This window comes from Bos indicus, chromosome 9 (assembly GCF_029378745.1).
Source record: "Bos indicus isolate NIAB-ARS_2022 breed Sahiwal x Tharparkar chromosome 9, NIAB-ARS_B.indTharparkar_mat_pri_1.0, whole genome shotgun sequence".
In the NCBI taxonomy this organism is placed as follows: Eukaryota; Metazoa; Chordata; class Mammalia; order Artiodactyla; family Bovidae; genus Bos; species Bos indicus.
Genome location: NC_091768.1, coordinates 88,236,202 through 88,258,953, shown reverse-complemented (window position 1 = coordinate 88,258,953; position 22,752 = coordinate 88,236,202). Strand labels below are relative to the sequence as shown.

Sequence of the window (22,752 nt, the reverse complement as noted above, 5' to 3'; positions counted from 1 at the left end):
TCATTGCACCACTCATCACCACTCACCAGCCTCCACACGCTCTGGCTTTCATTCATTCACTCATTCATTCATTCATGTCCCAACTTTAGGATTGCCCTTCCTGTCGATGAAAATCCACTTTCTTAAGAGTCCCCTGTTCTTTTCACTCATAGCATTCACCCAATGTGGAATTATACACTTAATGATGGTCTTTACAATTATCTTTCAGCTCCCCTAGGCTCTAGGCTTCCTGTGGACGTCACTTCCATGGTTACCACTGTAAACTCAATATCTGCTCCAGTGCCTGGAATATGGAGCCTGTCCATAGTGTTGGCTGCATGAAAGCCTGAGTTAAGTGAGGTATGGAGGACTCCTGACTCGACCAGTTCCTCAAAAGTCTTGAGCTTTGGTTCCTTCTTGCCCATAATAGCCCTGCCGTTTCCTCTTTAAAGGAGAACTCTCTAGCATGAGGAAAAAGCAGCAATGTAGGAGCTGTAACATTAGAACATTTGCCTCGGCCAAATGGTCTACTCTTGAGAGTCAACAATAAAAAGGTCCCTTGGTTAAAAATGTAGTGTGATCTAGGGTTTCTCCAACAATTAGGGAGCCTAAAAGTTTGCCGAATGAACCCCCAAATGTGAAAACTTCTAAAAATAACCCTTAGGTCTAGGGCTGGTAGGTTGGCACAACTCCAGGGGGCACGCCGTTCCTGGCGGGTCCATGATTAGCATGGGCATATGTAGATTAGAGCGGGTCTGTGTGGCTGCAGGTAGTGGCCCTGCTCATTTCCTTAATGTTGCCTTTCTGCACTACTCTTCTAGTTCTATGCTTTGGTCCTGGGTTTATTCTTTGTTAAAAACCCAACATTTATCTTATCCATGTCTTTAAAAATATGATTAAATGGATCATAGTCCTTATACAGTTAATGAAATAAAAGTCAGTGAGAAGCTATGAAAAGTGAAGCTACTTAATTTAAGCCAATTATTAAAAAAAATACCACCGACATCACTGATATTTGAAAATTGATTCCTCTTTGTTTATTTACTTTTAAAACACAAGCACATGTGAAAATATTATATAAAATCTTTTTCTTGATGGTTTTTATTGATATTTCTATTAAAATCCATTGGGTTTATGAAGAAAAATAAACATCTATTTCATTGACAGAGCAGGGATAAAAATTAATAAAGCCATGTTTTTCCTTAAATACAAAAATCCCTTAGTAATCTCAGGCATGGTTTCAAAAGGAAATTAGAAATACATTTCAAGGTCAAAATCTGAGTTAGCATGTTTTCAACATGGAGAACACCTTGATAAGAACCTGATTGAGTATAAGACTCATTCTTTATAATTGCTTCACAGGATTCTGCCAAAAGTATTTAAATGAACAATTTGGGTAACTCTGACATCAAGTAGAGTGTTGAAAGTAATTTAGATAAACATTTCCCCCAAAGAACATCTCATGGTTTTCCATGTTAGCTAAAGAGTTAATTCTTCCCTACAATGAAGCCTTGTGGATTTGAGCAGTGGTAATTGCAAGGAAACCAGGCATCAAAGTAGGTCAGAGAATGCTCTCTGTAGGAGCACGAATGCCATCAATGCCTCTTCAACACCCACAAACCCAAGTCAAAGTCATATTTTCTTTCTCTTTGCTCCTATTCATTTTGCACGCTAAAGACAATCCCAGCTGTCTACAATTATGAGCCTTGTGGGCTCCCGTCCTCCTCTGCTTGAAGGCAAGCTCTAAGTGAGGAATCTCCCTCTACCTTTCCTGAATCCACAGTGTAGTCCTGCAAATGTTTGACTTAAAAAAATGAATGTTGGTGTTTACAGTGATCTTATTTTAGCCATCCTACAACACTAGGTGGGGGGAGCGGAAAAAAAGCCCCAAGAAGAAGGCTTAAGCTAAAAGGTTTAAAAATAAATTAGGATCAACAATTGCTTTGAGTCATCACTGCCATAAAATAAAAAGATTACTGCCAGATGCGTGAAATATATTGGTCACAATAACTTGGCTCTCATTGTATTTACATTTAAGGTCAAATAAGATATTCTGCTTTGTATTATTTTGTACAAAGTAGGAGGACTGGAGAAAGTATGGATTTTGTGTCATCAGAAGACTAAAACCGTTTTCCAGAAATGCATCAAAATGTAAATAACTGAAAGAAACACACATTTTTAAACCTTTACTGCACTCTTCTCCCAAAATAATCAACGTATTTTCAGGCTGACCTATGAAGCATTCTGATTTTAAAGTCCTTTGTCCAAGTAGTTCAGGTCAGACCTGATTGGGAACGTTGCACCCCAGCTGACAGGAATGCTGAGCTCTCACTTGGTCATGAGCCAGTGAGACTCCATGGAAACCAGTGAGTCCCCACAGATCAAAGAGGAGGTTAGCACTCAAGAATTGCCTCTAACAACCCTGAAATAGAAACTACGCTCAATAAGGGGACAATTTCTCAAATGGACCATTAAATTTTATTGTAGAAGAACTCAAAAATATCACCCACATGAAGTCCAGAAATTTACAAAGGGAACTGTTGGCTCTTAGAGAAAACCGTAATTCCTTCTTTGGAACTAAACTTCAGGGAGTCGACTAATATTTGAGGGAGCTGTAAAGAAGCAAATCATTTTGCACTTTGTCTAGAAGGTGTTCTGGTGTTGAATGCTCCCAGGATAACTTTTTGTTTTGTTTTCAGAAAAGTTGCAGGAAGGGCAGCCAATGCTTTACATGCTTTCCTGGCAGGACAGAGAGCAATGAGGTTCACATTCAGCCCTTGTGGAAGCACCAGGACACAATAGTACATAGGCAGCCTGAGCCTTCTCCAATACACAGAAAAGCCCTCAAAAACCAGCTGAAAAAAAATAGCTTTGTGAATCAATCTTCCCTTCCATATTCCTGGAGAGAAGCCTATTTGTATGTAAATATTTTAGTCACTCTTGTCTACAAGTCAACTTTCAAACACTTCTTTGGTCTCTATGTCTCTTTAGATACACGTTTCACAAAAACCCAAGAGATCTTGCAGCCCTTTATACTCGTTGATTGAGAAATCTTTTCAAGGGACAGGTAGCATTTGACAACAATGCACAAAATTTTCACTTGTTACTCTTGGTGGATTTAATATTACCTTTAGCTCTAAAGGATGGTCAGTTCTGCTTTTCTCCACTTCCTATCTTCCCACGCATCTGAATTTGGTTTCTCTAAATGTTCCCAAGCAGTATATGCTCCTTACACACAAGGAAAACCACGTGATATTAGGTCATTTTAGCAGGAAAATATTTCTGCTTGAGTGAACAAAATATATTGTTTACACACATCTGTTGCAAATAGGAAAAACTAGATTGCTTTGAACAAGGAAAATTAATGATCCTCTGGGAGACTGTCACTGGAAGTTGTGCTTCAAACTAGTCTTTCCCGAGACACTCTATAAAGTTAGATTGTGTGTTACAAGCAGACACCCACCCATTCTGCTCAAATCCCATTTTAGTACCACAATAAGATGCCATAATGCTGTCTAAGTTTTCTGAAAACACAAAGACTTGATTGAACACATAATAGAAACAAGCAGCCTTCTTAGTGCCAATCCCTGACTACTACCCATAAAGTTGACATGTTGAAATTCTTTTTAAAAGTCATATCTACATCAATGCAAGATTTTAAAAGTCTGATGATCCCATAGTTGGGGATGCTAGAAACTTGAAATCTTAGTAGTTAGGTGACTAAAGGTAATACAGACCCAGCATTAACATATGCTTAAACAGGCTTAATTTTCACGTTGTAAAATTTAAATAGCTGGCATTCTCAGCTCTAAATAGACTAATATATAGCAAGTCAATTTTTAAAAGTCCATCTTTCTTATTGCTCATCAGTTTAAAAAATGTGTGTGTGTGTGTGTGTGTGTGTGTGTATCTATATACATAGCTCTTAGCAGAAAAACTAAAGAACTTTATAAATGCAGTGGGTATGATGGCAACTATACCAGGTTAGAAGACAGGACTTCTTGATTCTAGTTCAGTCTCTGACATAAACTTGCTGCCCAAATTTGGTGGTGACACCAACTTTCTTCATGCCTCAATTTTCTCATAAGCAACATGAGATATTTAGGACTAGATCTTTTAGATGTCTAAAATTAACACCCAGGTATGGCTGAGGTGAGCACAGAGAGGGGTGGAGACATTAGGCTTATTGGTTATCTGGAGGGCTGAATTCTACCCCAAGCAGAGAAGAAGGGCATTTCATGAAGAGACAAGACGACAGACCCACGTCAGCAGTGAATGGACCAATGTAGTAGAGAGGTTATGGACTGGAGAAGTAACAAGAGATTCTGCATGAGAGAGTCAGACCAAAGAGGCCCCTGAAGGGGAAAGCCAATATTATCTTGTAGTGACTGCAGCTTATTGAGAGGAAGGCCAAGTTTACCCTTGTTCTTACACTTTTTTGTTTTGGCAATATTCCAGTCTGAATATATTGGCTTACTTCAGACAACTACAAGTCTTTTGGACTGCAGAAAGTGGAACATCTGGCCCTCTTAATACATTTTGTCCATGGTACACATTCGCATTATATTTATATAACTTGCTTCTTTTACCCAGAGTGCTGCTAGGGTGGAAAGAGGACTTATTTTCCCATGGATACAACATTATAAAGGATAAATAGGGAACAAAATTGCCTACACGTAACTTGGATGCTAAATATCACAAGGAGTCTGCCCTCCTGGTTATGACCCAGTCCCACCTAGCTATCCAAGGTAGAACTGTGGAAGCCATCCTTCAACTCTTGGTCTACTGTCTTCAGGCCCTGTCTCTACAGTTTATGTTTGAGTTCTAAAGACAGAGAAATCAAGAGCAGAAAGTTATTTTCACTTAAAACTCCACAAGATATTAGAAGCATCTGTCCCAATTCTGCACAGAATATAGTATGACTCTGGCACATGCTCCAAAGAACAAAGCACCAATTGTCCCAGGGTAGGCTCTGCGCATGAATGATTCTGGATGGCAGTACTGTCTGGATTTCGGGCACCTCCCAGTCATGGAGAGCTGAGCAACTTAGATCAAAAGATGAAGACACCACAGCTGTTCATAATAAGATTTGTGCTCCCTGTCCCTCCAAGGTGCCAAGAAATAACTTGAGGAAGTTTGTAGAAGTAGAGACAGTCTGCAATTGTATGCAGGGATAAGAGGCAGGGATGGAAAGACTATATATACACTAATCTTTCATTTGGAATAAGAGTGCAAAAATTAAGTATAATAGCCTGTTTCATGGGCATTGTTGGTTGCTTACCCAGAATCTACCTTCCACTTCTTCCTTTCCAATAACTTGCTTTGTTGAGATATCTACCTCCTTGTCTCTTCTGCTCACAGTCACATCCTGTTTTCTCTAAATGGTTCATTTGGGAACCACATTTTCCTGAATCAAGATACCATATTATTTAACCCATTTACTGAGCAACTGCTCAGCATACAAGAGGGAGCAAAATTAATAACCTGCCTTTAAGATTAAAATCTGGTGGTGGGGAGAGATAATTAATCCTCCTTCTATATGTAAATGTAAACATTTGATGTTTAAATTGGCGCTCCCAAAGTATGGATGATTTGTTTAATTGTACGTCTGAATGAACTTCTGAGAAATGGTTGGAAGTAATTAGAAGAGAAAGTTCTCTTGGATGTCTTTCAAGATGTTTAGAAGAATGATCATGAAGGAAGAAAAATAAATTAAAGCACTCAATATCTCACGGCAGGTCAGTTGGTCATGTCAATGAACCTCTAACCATCTGTTTTTTTTTTTATTCTAAAGTGACTCCAAGAGCATCATAATTATTTTCATAAGTGTTTAAAGTTTCTCAGGTAGGAAAGCTATGTTCATAAAATTCATAAATGTTAAAAAATTAGCAATTTTATTTTGTGTCTAAGAAACACACAGTTGAGACTGACCTCGAGGTGTACGAGAGATACAACAGGTCTCTGAGTTCCAAAGGAAAATTACCCAAGCTCTCACCATGAGAATCTGGCTGTTGACTCTCTGCTTCAGGCTCACTCAACTCTATACATATGAGCAGAACCAATTTAAAAATAGAGCATGTTCCAAAAGAGTCCTGGTAAATGGTTGTTTACTTACATAAAAGAAAATGTGTTCCAGGTTCTAATGGTATAGAAGGTTCCCAACTTTGCCTGTAAAAGCTTTTTAAGCTATTTGTTGTTCAGTCTCTAAGTCACGTCTGACTCTTTGCAACCCCATGGACTGACTGCAGCACACCAGGCTTCTCCATCCTTCACTATCTCCTGGAGTTTACTCAAACTCGTGTCCATTGAGTCAGTGACGCCATCCAACCATCTCATCCTCTGTCATACTTCCTTCTCCTCCTGCCCTCAATCTTTCCCAGCATCAGGATTTTTGAAGCTATAATGATTCTCAAATGTGGGATCTAATCATAGGTTATCAGGGTTTATACAGAAGAATAGGTCTCACAGACCAAGAGGTAACCCTGATTGGGAAGATGGCAACTTGAAAGGTAAAGATTTCCTTACCCTCCCCTTTGTCTCTCTTTCAACCAAAACCAGCCAATTTTCACTTTGGGATATACTTGGGAGGAGGACTGTCATGATATACATGTTCCTTCTTTCTACAAATCATTCTTCTTTTTTTTTTTTTTTGGCAGAACTACTCAACATGCAGAGTCTTAGTTCCCTGACCAGGAATTGAACCTGGGCCCCCTGCGGTGGATGCACAGAGCCTTAACCACCAGGACCACCAGGAAGTCCTTGGCCTATCCTTCTGTACTCGTCTCTCCTCTCCCTATGAGGCCCACATAGGCCATCATTCCTATAGTCTTTTCATTCTCCCCTCAGTGTACCAGGCCCCATTTTACTGTTCATTTCAAAGCATTCCACCTCAGTTCTTGCACAAAGTAAATGAAAATGCCTGGGTCTTAGAGTTTGAAAATTCAAACTGGCATAAATTATAAATATATCAGACTTGAAAGTGTTATATAATTGTAATGTGCTTCTATTATTGCTTTGGTATGTTGATGAAGCTCTCCTGACTCAATCTTATACACAATTACTCAAGTCTGTATGATTATAGCTTTATATTAATAGCGAATGTGTCTCTCTAAACTCTGATATCAAGATACATGGCCTCATAAAAATGTTTATGCCACATTTTCTACATTTTCTAGTTGTAAGCAGTTCTACAAACATTGGAACTTCAGTTGTTTATGTGAACAGTGGGGAAGAATATTAGTATTGGCAACTGGCCACCCAAATGACCTGAACTGCTTTTCAGGTATAATACGGGTTAAACAGGCTCTGTTTGCCAGAGGACTTCCCACACATAGCTTTATGTCTAATGAGGAAAAAATACACTCTGAAATATTTTTCAAGTGACCTTTTTGGAAAACAACCCTGGCTTAAATTGAAGATTGCCTGCATATAACATATGTTGTGTATATACATGGTTTTACTGACTGAATCCTAACTGGTTCCCAGTTTTTCCCTACAGAATTCTAGTTTTGAATGTTCAAATAGTCTTGAAAATGTTTGAATTTTAAAAATTTCCTTTGGAAAGTTCATTTTGCTAAGAGAGGGATCTTGCTGGATCCCAACAGAGGTGCGTGCAGAGTCAGCCTGCTCCTCTACACCTTTTGGGGTTTTATCTAGCATCACTTCCCAGACAGACAAGGGAGAGGAGGGCACAGGGCAGAGAATGAACACACTGAGCGGGGCATTCCATAGCTAGGGGATGTGGTTTGCAACCCTTCACCCCATCGCCTGACCCAAGAAGGAATAAGGCCATTCCCCTGGGAAGCTTTCTTCCAAAGGATCTCACGCAGTTCAGTTTTACAACTTTAAGCCTGCAGACCAAGGAGACTTTTTTTCCTTAAGTAAATATTTTAACAAATAACTTTTCCATATAGGCAAAATATTGCCCAAATTAGTAGCACATATTTTGTTCAGAAATAAACTTTGCAAATGCATTTAAATGTGACTTCAGGATGGAACACACACCTTGGCAGGTGAAACTTGCCTACAATGCGTTTCAAACGGTTATTTCACCAATACTTATATTTTGGAAGGAGGACGTCCCCAAACCTCTGGTTAAAATGCTAAAGTATAGAGTTTTAAAAACTGGCTCTGAATATGGGGTGACTAAAAAAAGCTAAAAGACCCATAATTAACAGAATGTTTCCTTCAGTTTTAAAGTGCCACCACATTTTTGTCTCTGAAACAGATCCCTAACTCTTCCTCAGACTTCTTTTACAGCAACATTCTCCCCACCAAACACTCGCCGTGGAAAATCTGGCCAGGAGGGGAGAAAAAGTTATTGAGACTGAAGAGGCAATGAAGAAAAATGAAAATCTGCCCAAGAAAAAAATGTTAGGCCTAGAAAATAATAGTTACGAAGAAAATTATAATATTTCTTAACTTGGAGGTACTCTAAGAAAATAAAACATGAATATATATATATATATATATATAGTCAAGTTTTAAGATTGTTCACTGTTTAATAGACATGTTTATTACAAATGCTGGATAGTAAGATTTTTCTGGAGCTTCAAAGTTTACTCTGCAATATATTTCACATTCAGAACTATGAACCCTGGTGGCTCAGTGATCAAGAATCTGTCTGCCAATGCAGGAGATGTGGGTTCCATCCCTGAGTTGGGAAGATCCCCTGGAGAAGGAAATAGCATCCCACTCTAGTATTCTTGCCTGGCAATCCCATGGACCAAGGAGCCTGGTGGGCTCCAGTGCATGGGGTTGCAAAGAGTCAGACACGACTAAGTGACTGAGCACTGAGCATCTTTGTACTTAAAATAAACACAGTTATAATTTTGAATCAAAAAAGTCTGTGAGCAACTGGTTACATGTCAGGCACCAGGCAATACATCACATACATTAGACCTCGTCCTGCCTTTGAACTACTTCAGTCCATTAGAGCAGGAATTAACAACTCTCAAGGAGGCATTTCAAGAAGGATTTTTAAGACCACAAAGCAGTGTCCAGAGGCACTACATAATTAAAATTGCTAAATGAATTGTTCGGAGGCTAACTGATATAGGAGGAGGCAGATAAAATCAGGCTGGAGTCATTTATAAAGAAAGAGGAATTTGAACTGAGTTTAAGAGGAAAGATAAGGTCCAGATAACAGTATTACTGCCACTGCCCTCCAGCTCCATTTGAGAGCCTGCCAGACTTTCACTATAGCTGGCATTGTACATGCACTCCCAACAGCTAACCTGAAGTGAGTTTATCATCATGATTTACAGATGCTGATGGCAGAAACTTTGCCCACGGCCTCCCAGGAAGGAGATGAGCAGTGACGCACACCCAGGTCAAACTGACCCCAGAACCCACTGTGTTCCCTTCACACTGACTACAAGGAATGGAGACAATTTTGGGTGGCAGAAAATACACTTTTATAGAACAGTTGACTTAAAGACAGAATGAAAAAACAGGTCAGAGTTTTTGGAGCAAGCAACAACACATCATTGTGAATTTCAGACTAGACACCTGACATATTAATCCAGCCCTGGGAGTGGCCCAGGCTGGAGGAGAGACTGAACTGGAGGTTCATGAATTTGGAAAAAACAGAGAGAAAGAGAATCTGGCTCCTCTGCCCAGAGGTGGTACCATGGAGGCACATGGTATGGCCAGGGTGGGCAGCATCTAGAACTCCAGAGCAGCAGAGAAGACAGCAGACTTGAAATTGAACTTGGATATTTATAATACATGCCATTGTATGACTTTGGTTGATGACTAAAATTTCTGAGAACTTCAGTCTCCTAACCTGTGAAGATCAATTCATGATGATAACTGCACAGAACTAAAAGGATGAAATAAAAAAAGTGTAGCGTGTGGGAAGGAATCAGATGTTCATTTTTTCCCCTCTATGAAGGGTGTAGAAATGGAAAAGAAGGGATGAGACAGGTAGGGAAGTAAGTTTACTGAGGTCTGGTGACAACTTAGATATGGGATGGTGGGGAGGAAGGGAGAGAGATGTCAGGTGTGTGCTTGAAATGATAAGCCTGCACAAAAATATCTTCATTTTCCTCAAATAGGAGTTAAAAGGTAGTTTTAGGAATAAGTGACCTTAGAGGTGACTGGGAGATCCCCAACTGAAAACAATCTGAAAAGAGTTAGAAATGAAACAGAGGGTTTAGAGAGAGAAGGGAAACCAAAGAAAAATGATTTGGTGATCATTTGTCAAAGAGCCTGGTTGCTATAATGTTCCATTTATGAGGACTTGTGAAATTGCTAAACTCTGTTTTTCTTTAAATGACTATGCTTTAGAAATCAAAGGAATATATATGAAGTTACAACATTTTAAGAAACCCAATCCCACACTTTTTAAGACAAAGAATATTAAAAGAAAATACTCTACTTAATACAGGACTTAAGATCAATTGCAACAGCCAGGCTTTCAATTGAAAACACAATGACTGCTTTAATACCCGACTTAACTCTCAAAAGTCTTTATCACAAATGTAATCTTTCTCCAGAATAGGGCTTTCCGCATGGCACAGGAAAGGCCCAATGCTATAAGGCAATAAAACACAGACTTCTGAAAGTATGCATACCTTGGAAAACACAACTGAAGCAGCGATGGTTGGGATCTGGAATGGGACAGGAAGCCAGGGCCAAGACAGAGGCGGAGGAGATGTCGGCTTTACTCAGTCGACATGAATACAGGCCTTGATCACGTAAAGCTATGGTGGATCATTCTGTCGTACGGATTCCTAAGCATGGTGACTCTGGCCCAGTGCTTTTACAAGTTTCTCAAATATTACAACTGTCTGCTCCAGACACTGGGTTCATTATCTACAGCTGCCGAAAACAGATCTGGCATCACTGAATGTATCTGGTTCTTTTGACATTTTATGTGACGGCCTTTCTGTGCCTATTAGATGGCCCCCTGGCAAGCTGCAAACAGACCCATCCAAGGATTATCCTCAGTGGCAGAAGCTAAAAACATGAGACTTTCAATAATCCTCTACGATCCCACACTTCATGGGGACAGACTATACTATCTGGTTTCTAAAACACAATAATTATCTTGCACCTAGCTTCATAGCAAGCAAATAACTTGTTAACCTCTGTATATCCATACTTATAGCTTTGAAACACACAAAGAAAAAACTGATATAACTAAAAGAAAATGTCAACAATCCACTCCTACAATTAAGCTCCAAAACAGCTCCCTCAGAAAATGACAGGTCAAATAGAGAAAAAGTTCAGTAAGGATTATGATGATTTGAATAACAATTAAACCATTCTGATTTAATTGGTATCTTCCAACAGAAAATAAGCATTATTTTCAAAGACATGGGACATTCACATGAGAAGTACATCTCTTCGGATCACATTTCTAAGATTTTTGGTACTCTAAATTTCTCTTATTACTTTTTAATCACATACTGCTTCATAGAAAGGTTACTCTTTTAAGTGTTTTACCTTCTCTGACTCACTTTGCAATGTTTCCAAGGATAGAAGCCTTGTCTTCTTGCTTTTGTATCCCTCTCAATACTTAGCACTCTACACAAAGTATGCATCCATTTATAAAATGTTCATCCTAAAACAGATCACTTTTAATGATGTATCAATAACCTATGCTAAATAATTCTATGCTACTTCTCTTCCAATAAGGAGTCCTTCAGAATCTATCAAATGTTATTAAGTTGGAAGTAGCTTAACAGCAAGATTTAAAGAAACTTTCTTCCACATTAGAATTTCAGAATACTGAATGTCATCTTTTGCTGATCCCTGAGCCAATGGCTTATACTTGTATCTGACTCTTTGAGACCCTTTGGACTGTAGCCCAGCTCTTTGGTCCATGGGATTATTCAGGGAAGAATACTGGAGTGTGTTTCCATTTCTTCCTCCAGGAGATCTTTCCAACTCAGGGATCGAACCCGAGGCTCTTGTGTCTCCTGCATTGCAGGCAGATTCTTTATAACTGAGCCATCAGGGAAGCCCAATGGCTTAGCTAAATGCTTCAAGATGCTTCACAAGTTGTATGCATGGAACATACAGATCAGTCTGAGAGGAGAGAAGAAGAGGAGGGAACCCCTCATGAGCAAACTCAAGGGCTGCCTCCATTACTGGTTATCCAGGAGGAGCTCTTGGAGTCATTGTATAGAGTTTTGTGCTCCAAATATCCTCCTTGGCTTCTCCTACTGGGACAGGTTGCAGTTATGGCTTCAATTCATCCATATTTCTTCCTATAACCCATTTGTGGGTTTGTTAGTCGCTTCCTCTTTCCATACTAAATTGGCATTCAGTATCAGGAGCCTGGCAGGCTACAGTCCATAGGGTCGCACAGAGTCAGACACCACTGAAGCGACTTAGCACTCAGCACACACGCATGCACAAGCTACCTTCCACAGAACAACACAGTAATAGGTCAAAAAACTAGCAGGCGAAAAAAAAAAAAAAATAGCAGGCGGGGCAGGGGGCTTTGAGGAGGGAGGAGGTATTCTGTTTCAGTAAGTTTGGGAACTTTGTCTGTAACACCTCTTTGTTGAAGATGCACCAAAACCTTGCTTAAATCCCAAACCTACTTGACCATGATGCCCCCCTCCCCATCCCTGTTTTTGACAGAAACCTATTACCATAGTTTCACATAGTATACTGAGAATCCTCTTATGCTCAGTGCCAGAATGAGAACTAGTCCTCATTCCAAAAGTCATTCCTTCATAAGAAATACCTTTTTTTTTTTAAAACTTACATCATTTTTCTCTCAGAAATGGTTGGGGATTTCCCTTTATACTTTTCACAGCTAAAATGAAAGATCTACAATGAGGAAATCTTCTTCCTTCACCCCTCCTCCCCACAAAAGGGTGTCTAATCTCCATACCAGCTTAAGGTATGCAGACTTCTAGAAGATATTTTAAATTAAAAAAAATTTTTTAGTTGTAACAATTTCATATAAAATTTACCGTCTTAACCATTTTTAAGCATACAGTTCGTAGTGTTAAGTACATTTACACTGTTATGCAACCCATCCTTGGAACTCTTTAAAGGAGATATTTTTTAATAGAGGAAGAGGTGCCCAAAGTCAGAGAGTCTTTCTCTATGTCTTTCTGAATGTGTAATCTTGTGCCATATGGGCTACATGTGCTATATTTTTGTAACCACTACATTGGTTATTATAACATTTTTAATTTTTGATTACACATTTAAAAATTATTTTCATGACACCTCCATGTTAAGAGATAATCAGGGTAGTTTGCAATGGAAGAAACTTAAGGAAGGCATCTCAATGACTTTTTAAAGATCCCACTGCATTTAGCTGTTGTCCTCAAACTGTGCAAGAATTGTACCAGATGGGTATATTATTAGCAATGACTCGCTCAATATAATGAGTTATTTATTCTTAATGTCAATCATTTATGCTGCAGTCCCGATAATGCTTCTATTAGCTGCCTTTGGACAAATCTATCAGCCCTAAGTAAAACACTTCCAGGGATCTGAAACCACTGGTAAGATCACTTTCAGGGCTGTGAAAATCCCCAGATAGAGATGGAAGAAACTAGAGTGATGTTTACACCCTCCAGACAAGAACGTGACCACATACTTGGGTTCAGAAAATGCTAGCAAGAACTGTAAAGATCCGGATGTCCTGAGCACCCCAGTGCCTGCAGTGTGCCTTGGAACATTTAATTGGCATCTCTCAGCTCCTCGGGCAGCTCTCTGCCCTGTGCTCCTTCCTCCACCCCTGATACCTCTCATCAAGAACAGGGGAGGTGAAACCCTGGACAAGAAGGCACCAATAATAAAATGTATGGGCAAGTTTATTCAGGGAAAAAAATATGCTTGTATGAGTATTGGTACATACATATTTTCTTGGTGGTATTTCAAAGATAACGTCGTCTTTGTTAACATTCATTTTATTGATGTATAGTTGATTTACAATGTTGTGTGGATTTCTGCTGTACAGCAAAGTGATTCAGTTATGCATATACACACATGCTTTTTTATATTCTTTTCTGCTATGGTTTATCACAGGATATTAAATACAGCTTCCTGTGCTAAACAGTAGGACTTTGCTGTTTATCCTTTCTATATACAATAGCTGGCATCAAAGACATAGTCCTGAAGCAGAATAACAGACACACACATGTACACATACACAAGTCATACCAAGGGAAAAACTTGGGGTCAAAAAACTGCAGAATAGGCCTATATTCCTCTGATAGTTTAAAAATTTCTGTAAATCAGGATTACCTAACCAAATACTACTAATTCAGGTCAGTTGATTCCTTCTGTTTACACCTCCAGACTATGTTTTCAACAGCTGGAGACAGCAGAGCTTCTCTCTAGATTTCTCTCACTTTCCTAGCTTAATCTGATCAGTTGGTACCCAGTAGCATCCTCTGTCTTGCTACCTGGAGAGAATAGCTCATATATATAGTTGATGGGTAACAGACTGGTAGATTAATATTATAGTGATGTACTATATACATTTTTGTTCACATGCCCAGATACTTGCTAATCTAAGAACTAGAGGTTTTGCAGTTTACTTATATACCTCAAACAATTTCAGAACACTTCAGAGATATAACAGGACTTTTTTGGGGGAGGGCATTATCAAGTTTAATATATATATATATATATATATTTACATTTAAAATAAATAATTGTTTTACAAATACAGGGGTACTTTTTCCTTTTGGAGGGCTAGGAAAAGGAGCATGTGGAGTGGCCTGGACCAGCCTGAGACCAGCATGGGGTAAGAGGAATCTAGAGGGACACCAAGGTGGAGGAGGCCATCAGAATACCTTTTCTGTTGTTGTTTTAAGAAATTCTAGAAAAGTAAAAATGTTCCTTCTAACCCAACTATTTTTGTGAAAGGGTTAAACCATGCTGGGTTGGATGAATCACAAGTTAAAATCAAGATTGCTGGGAGAAATATCAACCTCTGATACGCAGAGATACCACTCTAATGGCAGAAAGTGAAGAGGAACTAAAGAGCCTCTTGATGAGGGTGATAGAGGAGAGCGAAAAACCTGGCTTGAAACTCAACATTCAAAAAACTAAGACCATGGCATCCGGTTCCCCCACTTCATGGCAAATAGATGGGGAAGTGGAAACAGTGACAGGTTTTATTTTCTTGGCCTCCAAAATCACTGCAGATGGAAACTGCAGCCATGAAATTAAAAGATACTGGCTTCTTGGAAGAAAAACTATGGCAAACCTAGTCAGTGTATCAAAAAGCAGAGACATTACTTTGCTGACAAAGGTCTGTATAGCCAAAGTTATGTTTTTTCCAGCAGTCATGTACAGATGTGAAAGTTGGACCATAGAGAAGGCTGAGTGCCAAAGAATGGATGTTTTCACACTGTGGTGCTGGAGAAGACTCTTGAGAGCCCTTTGGATTGCAAGGAGATCAAACCAGTCAATCCTAAAGGAAATCAATCTTGAATATTCATTGGAAGGACTGATGCTGAAGCTCCAATACTTTGGCCACCTGATTCGAAGAGACGACTCATTGGAAAAGACCCTGATGCTGGGAAAGATTGAGGGCAAGAGAAGCGGACAACAGAGGATGAGATGGTTAGATGGCATCACTGACTCAATGGACATGAATTTGAGCAAACTCCAGGAGATTGTGAAGGACAGGGAAGCCTGGTATGCTGTAGTCCATGGGGTCGCAAAGAGTCAGACATGACTTAGCTATTGAACAACAACAAAACTGAGTCTGGAGATGGAGGCTGACCAATGCAGGGTCACCCATCTCTCTGGGCGTTGAGGATGGGACCCTTCCAGCATCTGATCACCACAGTTGTTACCTCAAACCAGAGATCTGGAGCCCTAGTTCTCAAGAGGGGGAAACGTGACTTTTCTAAAGAAGGAAAGTAACTCATTCAATCTTTCAGCAAATATTTGGCCTTCCCTGATGTCTGGCTTTTTCTAGAGAATATAGCAAAGAGCAAAACATGCAAAGACCTGGCTCTCAGGGAGCTTTTGTCTGACTGGGTACCAATTCTGCAAAAGAAGTTCATCAGACGTTCAACACACTTACTTTAAATCAAAGTGACTTTTAGAAGATAATCGTACATGGTCACTGCAGTTGAAGACTGACAAAGATCTTAATATTTTCCAACATTAGATCATGGCTTCAGAAACAAACAAAACCAGAAAAGTCATGGTAATTGAGAATGAAACATACTCAGTAACACAGATCAGTAATCATGGAAGATCCAAGAACTTAAGTTCTAGACACGCCCCTGCAGAGAGGAGGCAGGGTCATCACATGTTCTCATGGAACACACATTTTGCAGGCAAAAAAAAAAAAAAAAAAAATGCTTGTCCAGAATGGAACCAAAGAATCCTGAGCTAGTCTCTCTTTCCCTTTCCTTATTTTCCATATCATATTACAAAGCAAACAGAAAATAACTGGATCTCTCAGAGGAGAAAATATTTATTTTGTTCTAGGCAAATATCATGAAAAACCACAGCTACCTAACCTCACAAGATGTCATTTCTTTCTTTGGAGACAGAACCATGTATATCTCTCTGATGAGCACACAAGTCTATGATAAGGTCATTTACATAGAAGGTAATCATTTCTGTGAAAGAAATGATTATTTCTCCTCAAAAAAAAAAGGAAAAAAAGTATTCAAAAGACTGAATTGTTCACATATATAGAGTGTGCCTGACTGAGACCTCGGTAGGTGCATGTGATGACTTTCTTGGGTTCTGGGGCACTCTGGCCTTTTCCTCCATAAAAGAGAGTATTAAAAATTGCATTTTATGATTCCATTGGTATAAAGAAAAATATAATCCAGCTTGAGTTTGTTATTATATATTCCAGCCTTCCTTGGTAGCTTAGATGGTAAAAAATCCACCAGCAATGTAGGAGACCAGGGTTTTATCCTTGAGTTGGGAAGATCCCCTGGAGAAGGGAATGGCAACCCAACCCAGTATTCTTGCCTGGGAAATCCAATGGACAAAGGAGCCTGGCAGGCTGTTTTATTCATCTGGGGGGAAAGAATTAAAATTAAAACATTTTCATGGGCCACTAAAAGTAGCATGGCCCCAGGCATGATATCTGTGTGTAATAGATAAGTCAACTCTGTACCTCAGACTCTTGATTTTTAAACTACTCAGAATTCTAATCACACATTAGACAAAAAAAAAAAAAAAACAACTCCTTTCTTGCTAGGAATGAAAACTTTCTTGCCAGGATTGAAGATCTGTGGTAAGAAAACCATTGTTTTACCAGCTAACAAAACACCAATGAACTCTAAACTCCAACACACGCAAGGACATCTTTATTCCATTAAAATATCGTTTGTCTTTGTAATAATTTGAGTACCTCAAGAAGCATAATGCAATGTATTAAATATTCATGATTCCAATAAAGCATAATCATTTTGCTGGCTAAAGGCAAACTCTAACCCCTTGCTGCACTTACGCTTTAATTTTATTTTTTATTTTACTGTTTGGTTACAAAAAAAAAGGCCTGGTGTAAAATTGAAAGTATAAAAGAAAAAAATAATCCAGAGTAAAAATGATAATGCTACACTTATCAGGACTGGGTGTCTTTACATATTTCTTTCATTCTAGTAATTATTTAATATGGAAGTGAATAATGTCAATTCAACATTTCAAGTCTTGAAAATAGCTTATAATGTGGTCTGACTGTGATAAATTAAAGGACTTAGAAAAGTCCTTTCCTTTCCCTTTTACCATTCAGTGTGGTTTTCAAGTACTGCTGCTGCTGCTGCTGCTGCTGCTGCTAAGTCGCTTCAGTCGTGTCTGACTCTGTGTGACCCCATAGACGGCAGCCCACCAGGCTCCCCCGTCCCTGGGATTCTCCAGGCAAGAACACTGGAGTGGGTTGCCACTGCCACCACAAAATTAGATTGAGATTTTAAATCTTAAAGAAAAGAGAGAAACTTAAAAAGAACAGGAAGAACTTTTCTGTCCAATGAAAAGCATTTAAAATGCTACCTAAAGAGTGACTCATTAACAGTAGAGAGCCAATGGGAAGAAATGACTCCAATTTGGGTCACACTATAGTTTACTTTTCCTGAGTCCATTTTTATTCTTCACTTATGTACTTTGAAATATGAATTTTCTTTTGTATCTCATCCTTTGGTTATAGTTGTTATTCCATCTTACAAAACAGTTTAAAAAGAAAAACAAGAAAAATTTTGCTCACAGAGGGTACTTATAGGAAAATACCTAACAAACTCAAGAATTTATTTATCTTTTAGTGCATTTCATACTCAAGTGGCAAAAAAATGAAAACAGCTTACTTTTATGGTTGAAGCCTTTCCAATGTCTTCATCCACTAACTCTTCACATCTGTCTCCACCTGGAGGAGAAATGCAAAGATAAATTGCTTTTTACTTAAATGTTACTTTTCCAGAATGATTTCAGTGGAATATTGAAGAAACATCTGGGTCAATTTTAAGTGGCAAAAGGAAGACTGGATTTAAGAAAAAACACACAAAATTTTCCTAGGAAAATGCCACATCTATGGGCTTCCCAGTTGGTGCAGTGGTTAAAAAAAAAAAATTCTACCAATGCAGGAGACGCAGGAGATGTCGGTTGGATCCTGGGTTGGGAAGATCCCAGGGGAGGAAATGGCAATCTGTTTAAGTATTCTTGCCTGGGAAATCCCATGGATTGACAGAGGAGCCTAGTGAGCTACAGTCCATGGGACTGCAAAGAGCTCGACATGACTGAGCACAGCACAGCATGCTACTGGTCTATAATGGACCTATAGCAATAATCAACAATTTAGTTTTAAAAAAACCCAGAGTGTGTGGTATTAGATAGACACTGATGTCCAGTCCTTAATTTTTCCTTTCCCTTGAAATACTCAGAAAATTTTTAAAAAGACTAGAATTTACAATAGCAATAAAAACTAAATTCATTGACTTGCCAGAAGTAAGAAGCATTTCCCATACCAGGAAGAGAGATGAAACTCCAAGAAGCAGAAGGAGAATGGATGATTTCACTCAGTCTCAATTCAGTAAGATAATATTCTCAGCCTCAATAAGATCTCTTATCTCTGAAACCCAAGTCCTCCACAGGATGGGAACCACTTCCTAAGGACCATGGTCACTCTATCCCTGAGTTCCTCTCTATGGCTGTAACCAATCATTCCTCTGTTTCCATCTTTGCAAAGTACCTGGGTAGGAAAGGAGAAGTTCATGGGGTGATGTTTAAATGGGATAAAATTGGGGATTGCTTTTCTTTCTTCTGGTCACTATTTTTGAAAAGAAAGAACCATAGATAAACAAAATGTGCCTATAAGTGTATCAGGTAGGTATCATCATGAACAAAAGCTACTTGAAAATATTTCCAGTTGACTGAGGGATGGTATGTGAACCATGAACTTCCAGATGTTCAAGCTGGATTTAGAAAAGGCAGAGGAACCAGAGATCAAATTGCCAACATCCACTGGATCATCGAAAAAGCAGAGAGCTCCAGAAAAATATCTACTTCTGTTTTATTGACTATGCCAAAGCCTTTGACTGTGTGGATCACAGCAAACTGTGGAAAATTCTTCAATAGATGGAAATACCAGACCACCTGACTTGCCTCCTGAGAAATCTGTATTCAGGTCAAGAAACAACAGTTAGAACTGGACATGGAACAAAAGACTGGTTCCAAATAGGGAAAGGAATATGTCTAGGCTGCATACTGTCACCCTGCTTATTTAACTTATATGCAGAGTACATCATGAGAAATGCTGGACTGGATGAAGCACAAGCTGGAATCACGACTGCTGGGAGAAATATCAATAACCTCAGATATGCAGATGACATCACCTTTATGGCAGAAAGTGAAGAAGAACTAAAGAGCCTCTTGATAAAAGTGAAAGAGGAAAGTGAAAAAATTGACTTAAAACTCAACATTCAGAAAACTAAGATCATGGCATCTGGTCCCATCACTTCATGGGAAATAGATGGGGAAACAATGGAAACAGTGACAGACTTTATTTTGTGGGGGCTCCAAAATCACTGCAGATGGTGACTGCAGCCATGAAATTAAAAGACGTTTGCTCCTTGGAAGGAAATTTATGACCAACCTAGATAGCATATTAAAAAGCAGAGGCATGATTTTGCCAACAAAGGTCCATTTAGTCAAAACTATGGTTTTTCCAGTGGTCATGTATGGATGTGAGAGTTGGACTGTGAAGAAAGCTGAGTGCCAAAGAATTGATGCTTTTGAACTGTGCCGTTGGAGAAGACTCTTGAGAGTCCCTTGGACAGCAAGGAGATCCAACCAGTCCATCCTAAAGGAAATCAGTCCTGATTATTCATTGGAAGGACTGATGCTGAAACTGAAACTCCAATACTTGGGCCACCTGATGCGAAGAACTGACTCACTAGAAAAGATCCTGATGCTGGGAAAGATCGAAGGTGGGAGGAGAAGGGGATGTCAGAGGATGAGATGGTTGGATGGCATCACTGGCTCAATGGACATGAATTTGAGTAAGCTCCGGAGTTGGTGATGGACAGGGAAGCCTGGGGTGTTGCGGTCTATGGGGTCGCAAAGAGTCGGACACAACTGAGGGACTGAACTGAACTGGGGAATGAATCCAAACAAAAGAGTGAAAAAGTAGTCATGTACTAGCACTGGCGATAAGCATTAAAAGCAGTAAACAGGGAAGAAAGTATGCTAATTACTGTAAAAAACAGTCCAAACAGAGCACAAACTTCAAATTTTTGAGAAAATGTCTAATAAAAACGTTACTATAATAATTAAGCTCATCAAAGTCTGAAATTCTGGGTCAGTCAATTTTCAATTTTTAAAAAAATTTTTGCATTATGGCACGTGGGATCTTAGTTCCCCAACCAGGGATTGAACCCACTCCCTCTGCATTGGAAGGCAGATTCTTAACCACGGTACCATCAGGGAAGTCCCTGAAATTCTAGATCATATTATGAAAAATGGGGAAATGAGTGGGGATAAATGGTAAAAGTAAGTTAATTTCATTTAATATGAAGAATAAGAAATGGAATTTTATTTGTGACACTAGTAACTTTATTTTTTCCTAAACTGGAGAGAACAAAGAAGCAAACTACATATTCAATGTTAAATTCAAAAATAGCAATAAATGTAGTATAGGAAAGGCAGAACAAAATGCAGGAATTTGTGATTTTGATATTTAAAAAACAGTCACTGGTTCAATATAGAATGAAATACCTCATAGACAGATTTCAGGCAAATCTAGTCTTAAAACCCAACATGAAACTTGAATTATTAGAATATATCACAGACATGGGACAGATGATAAACTTAAGAATGCCATATAAAAGGATCCTTGTGAATAAATTTGAACATTTCAGTGGAAATAGTTTTATAAGGTGCTAATTATTAAAAACTGAACTAAAAACATAAAAGCTGAAAAGCTAAGAAATATAGCTTACTTCAAGGATTAGACAATTCCCAGGCTATATAAAAAAGTTTCAGGATATACGACAAATGAGACTCCAGGTTGTTTGGTGAAGCTTATCAGATAACCTAACCTGATAAAACACAAAAAAGGAAAAAAGCAAGAGGCTTGTTTGACTTAGGTAAATAAGATGGAAGAATGTTAAATAAAGTGCTCAGAATAGTCTATTCCTAGTATATTAAAATAATAACAACAATATAAACTGGATTTATTCTATAAATATTACATAAATAAATCTCTTATGCTCTATCAATAGGTCAAATCAACACATACTCCTAGTTTCAAAGATGACAAAACAGCACTTATACCTGATAATCTCTCAGTAATCTAGAAACAGATCACCTACTGTGATTTTTAAAAAGATCTACAACCAACAGACAACATTCGCTATAAAGTCAGGAATAAAATAAAAAGATGCTCACATAGCATTAGTGAAAGGAAATTAAAAGACCAAATACCACCATCAGCAGATGAAAGGCTGATAACAAGAAAAATACCTTTTAAAAATGCCCTGTTGGATATAATAAAGGTGGCATCAGTTGGTTTGAAATACATAAAAAGCAATGTTTTCTGTCCAGTAATAGCAATGGCCAGTCACAAACAAATGAAAACAGATAATTTAAAAACAGATCATATTCAAAAAAATTATGCTTAAAGAACCTATATAGAAAATGTTTAAGGAAATCCTCAGGACAATGGTTTCCTCATGAGAAAAGTTGAGTAGTATAAATGTACTTTTTTAGAAAAAGAATAAAAGGCATGAAATTCAACATGAGGTAAACTAATGAGTTTCTATCTTTGGCCTGTAGAAGGTGAAGTACCATTATGGAATATGAGAATGGCAAGAGCCTTTAACAATCAGTGAAGCTTATTTATAGATGAATACTTAAGGATCTCAGAGGCTCTTCTATAAATTCACAATAGAACTTTTAGAAAAAAGAAACACATTAAGAATATTTGATTATCCGGCCTTAAATGCAAAATGCACTGATAGATCGTACCCATGGCATTAAATACAAATAGAATTTCATATAAAGACATCTCAACACTTTACTAGGCTTTTAAAAGTTGGGGAAATGTTATAAATAGCCATTGATGTTCTATTTCTGAAAAGAAAATCCTAATTGCATTTCACTGTGATAAAACAGGCCATATTTTATTGCTTTTGGCCAAAGAACAATGCGAAACTTGGTTTATAGTCAGGAGTACATGCAAGGTGATGTTTAAAATAAGTTCTATATGCAAGCCACAACTAATGTGAGTTTGATTCTAAAAATAAATAAAATGTCAGGGTTGGTTTCATAAAAAGGAGACAGAAGTCCAATATGTCACCAGAGCGTTTTAGTTATAGTGTC

General features: G+C 38.5%; 1 protein-coding gene across 2 annotated transcripts in view; it reads right to left on the bottom strand.

The window, feature by feature from the left end:
* PLEKHG1 (pleckstrin homology and RhoGEF domain containing G1) overlaps window positions 1–22,752 on the bottom strand; it is a 248,994-nt gene that overhangs the window by 166,130 nt on the left and 60,112 nt on the right. For both annotated transcript variants that reach the window (XM_070796369.1, XM_019967594.2), the window contains exon 2: window positions 18,243–18,301. The gene's annotated coding sequence lies outside the window, so the exon portion shown is untranslated. The remainder of the gene's footprint in view (window positions 1–18,242; window positions 18,302–22,752) is intronic.